Source organism: Haemaphysalis longicornis, unplaced genomic scaffold, assembly GCF_048455015.1.
Source record: "Haemaphysalis longicornis isolate Haplotype H1 unplaced genomic scaffold, Haemaphysalis longicornis Haplotype H1 scaffold_2, whole genome shotgun sequence".
Lineage (NCBI taxonomy): Eukaryota > Metazoa > Arthropoda > Arachnida > Ixodida > Ixodidae > Haemaphysalis > Haemaphysalis longicornis.
Window position 1 is genome coordinate 119,330,858 of NW_027526295.1, and position 4,282 is coordinate 119,335,139.

General features: G+C 48.8%; 1 non-coding gene across 1 annotated transcript; it reads right to left on the reverse strand.

The window, feature by feature from the left end:
- Window positions 1–2,658: 2,658 nt before the first annotated feature.
- LOC144171223 (U1 spliceosomal RNA) lies at window positions 2,659–2,820 on the reverse strand. The gene has a single exon (XR_013322896.1). It is a non-coding gene; the product is annotated as a U1 spliceosomal RNA (small nuclear RNA).
- Window positions 2,821–4,282: the final 1,462 nt, after the last annotated feature.

The window sequence follows — 4,282 nt, forward strand, 5'->3', positions numbered from 1 at the left end:
TCTACAAAAATTATATAAATAGACTGTCCTGGTAACCAAGTTTTGTTTTCACATTGATTTTTTCCCTGGCCACAATTTGCAGGTACCAGCAAGTGCGCCTACCGCGAAAGGTGGCGGAGTCAGGCCTTCTCGGGCAAAACGTATACCGGGTGTCTTCTGGATACACGATGGAAGAGAGCATACTACCTGGTTGATGCAGGTGGATGAGTTCTATCCATCATAGCAATCATTTTGACAGTAAAGTGCCACCAATACGCCGTTGCGAAGCCTAAAACAAAAGCAGGATGTAATACGTGAGGTCTCAGCAGCGTACGCACCTACGTCGGCAGGCTCCCTCACGAGTGCACTCACGCATCCCCCACTCACCACTCACTCGTGAGTGGTGAGTGAGCCTGGCAATCGTTTTCGATTGGCGAGTGCGAGTGAGTGTGAGCCCCACTCATGGTGAGCCCTGCTCACTACTCGCGAGTGCGCGCGCCTATGGCGTCTAGCCCCACTCATTAGTCGCGAGTGCGAGAGCCATTTGCGGCGAGCCCCACTCACCACTCGTGAGCGCAGCTGCACTCGCCACTCGCGACCGGTGAGCCCCACTGGCCACTCCCAAGCGCTGAGTCCCGCTCACCTCTTAGGAATGCACTCGCGCGATTTGCGGGACTTACCGCTGTGAGCACCGCTATTGTGCTTGTACTCGATTCTGTCTATTCGTTGTAGGAGCCGCTAGCTGCGACGGTTGTTATTGCTGCGATTGCTTTTCTCTTCGGAGACAAGTCGTCACGGCACTCTTCCGATTGTGAATTGTAGAATTAACTCTCTGGTGGTGTGTAGATTTAGGAATATGATTCGGATGAACTTCTGACACCGTAATGTACTGTTATAGTTCCGCTTCATGACTCAAGGAGGGTCTGCTGGCTCACTCACGTATGAGGGTAGACGACGAGTGATGTGCCTTAGCGCGAGTGTTTGCGAGTGGTGACGGCGAAAAGTGAGCGTGAGGGAGTACGAGTGGTGAAAAACAGCTGTGAATGGGAGCGGAAGTTAGTCCGAGCGGTGATGGCGAATGATGAGCGTGGGCGTGAGTGAGTGCAAGTGGCGACGGGTAGCGGTGAGCGTGGCAGTAACTGACTGCGAGTAGTCACGGCGAGTGGTGAGTGTGAGTGTGAGTGAGTGCGAGAGCAAAAATATATGTTTCGGTGTGAGTGTGAGTGAGTGGCGTCCACTTTTGATGATCTATTCGTACGCAAGACCTGAAAGCATTTCAGTGTGTATGTCGTTTTTATCTGCAGTTCACGAAAATGTATTTGACTTAGACCTTCTGTGCTAATGCGCTCTGGCTACAGGTTTTTTGAGGGAAAGTTCCACTTGCGGAATACGCATGCTGTAGCCGTACAAACCCGTTCTCAGTTAGGCGGAATCTATTCCCGTGTCGTCCAATATCGACTCAAAAGCCCGGCTTGAACGAAAAACACAGGACGTTGGAAGAAAATACGAACGCGACGCTGACTTTTAACTGAGTTTAATAACAAAAACGAGAACATACATACATGGAACATTGTACAACATTGGCACAGCGCGACACTCTCCTCCCAGATTGATTAACAGGATAATCGCGAAGGAGGTCTGTTACTTTCTCTGTTAGAGCTACGGAAGCTACGATGACGCACGTGTCAGCTTTCCTGCTGATCGCCGCTGCCTCGACGACTTCACGTGCGAGGCGATTGCGTATTTTCCAAAGCACGTCGTTATCGTCAATGTGCGTAGCATTGGCAGAATGAATCATCTAACAAGATATGCTGAATCATAGTGCGAAATCGTATATAGCAACTCATTATCATGCGGCAATGTTTACGTAAAACCAACCAGAAGGTGCACTAACGACAGGGTCGAGAACACGCCACCTCACTGAAGACAACGCCATCCGGGCACCTACTATTCCACCGCCACACTTGCCCCAAATGCACCGCGCACACCGACGATATTCACGTGCTTTATAAAAAAACGCAATCGCCTCGCACGTGTAGTCGTCGAGGCAGTCGCTAGCAGTAAGAAAGCTGACACGTAGCTCCCGTAGCTCTAACAGAGAGGGAAAAGAAAGAAATGTACATTCTTCAGTGCAGTTGGCAGAGCTGGTGGATCCAGAAAAATCTGGTCTAGCGCCAACTATTACATAACACCACTCGCTGCTGGTGTAAACGAGTCCGGGCAGACTTAACAAGCAGGAAATCGGCCATCCACCACACTGCAGAGTGGACATGGCTCTGGTACTGAGCACTGAGCAAAGCGGAGATACTCAAATGAGGTTCTCTCGGTTTGCTCAAACCACGTACGTATCCCACGTTCCCGAGCTGTAAGGGGGTGAACTTGGGTTGTGCGGTGTTCGGAAAGGCAGAAGCGAGAAGAAGTTAGGGCTGGGGAAGACTGCACTTGTCAGATCGTGACTTGCTCAGGAGATGAATGTGGCGTCAAAAAGAGGAGGAATTCCGAATAGGTTATGCGGTTCGGAACTCTGGGCAAACGCCCCAGAACGAACAACTCTGCAAACACATAAAACCTGCAGAGGCATAAACCGACTACTCCGCCCTCGTATGACCTTTCCGGCCTCACAGATCAAGGGCCCGTGCGGCCAACGCTGACCAGTCTGTTTTTGGAATTGCAGAAGGAAGGGGATCCGCTCTGGCGCAGTTCCCCGCTACCAAAAATTAAGTGCCCCACCTCCCAGTTACGGGATAGTGGCAGGGCTCAACGCGGGCGCAGTGCAATGCCCGCGTCCTCCCTGGAGGCACCCCCTCAATGATCAGGGTAACCCCTGCACCAGGTAAGTATGCCCGGGGAGCGCCCCGCGTGGCGACGCCACCAAGGAAGCCTCACCGCCAGGCCTCAGTGGGCAGGTGCAGGGATCGTAAAATTTGGACGTGAATTAATAAATACCTGCCAATATGCCAATCTCTGTATACAAAAGGCGGAAGTGTCACGTTATTTTTCGTTAATTAGGTAATAACATGGAGGCATTTGTAGATAAATTTTCAAAAAGGTCTGAAAAATTTGGGTTTGGCAGGAGCTTTATAATCCTATTTCTTGTCGCTAGAGGCGTAAATGCAGCCTGCCGGTTCGCCTGCTGGCAAACAGATGGGAAGGCAAACAAGGGATTCCTGATTGTAAAGCGGCCAGCGTTTATGTGCTCACGGTCTTTTTAATGGGTAGACAGAGCAGAACTCGGATGAGGGTCAACGTTCTCTGCACGCGTAAGTACGAACCTGGATCCAGCAGGCGAGAGTTGCATTTGCCCGGTTAATAATAAATATTTTTATAACCTTTCACAGCTTGCATGGCTTGTTTCATTGAGTGTTTGCTATAGACAAAACTTCCAACTCTCCTATGGCATGCACGGTAAAAAGGAACGTAATAAAGAAGTTTAACCCAAAAAAACTTTCTCTGTTTGTGATTCTGGTTGACAGATTTTTGTAAGATAGAAAGGAGATTGGGGCAGGCATGTGGAAAAGACGCGCAAAATTCTGGAGATGTGGACGTTGCGCAATAGGTGGTTCAAAAAAACTCAGCAATTCTGGTGCTTAGGGATTCGGCGAGAGCGGTGGCAGCTGACGAGTATTCACCACTTAACATCCCACGAAACTGCTTTTGAAGATCGAGTAGTGTTGAGTTATTTCGGAATGTTTACCAATTTCGCGAAACGTTTGCCGAACATTAACTTGAAACTATTTTTGATTTCAACTCATGCGCGGTTTTGCGCTACCATAGGTTTTTTCTGCAGAAGTTTGCTTTACCTCCGCAACACAGTAATAATGCCCTGTAAAGCTTTAAATAATACTAAACCGAGATACGTTCGGTTAAGAAACAAGTAATTCATAGCGTGGCGAGCTGGTTCCTTCGGAAATATGTACTTGACTGGCATGTTAACCAATTCGTAGCAAGGTTGAGAATTTTAGTGTTAAACACGTAGAAGCTAACCTGGTCTAGGACGGGCGGCATAGTTGAAGGCTTGGGATTAATCTACATACTCGGGGATGTTTAAGGTCTTCATAAGTCTTGACACTAAGACGTGTTCTCGTTTCGCATTCATCGGGAAAGTACAATGCGCAATACCGGTGCGTGTTCCCATCGTTCGATAGCCCATTGAGTTAACGTCTTGAGAAATATTAAAAACACAGGTCGTGACTGCAAGCAAATCCACTGTGTGAGTGCGTGTGCGGGTGTAGATTAGGTCCTGTCTTAGCATTTTAAGAATAACATGTCATAGCAAACTAGATAGCAGAAGAGAAAAAGGTAG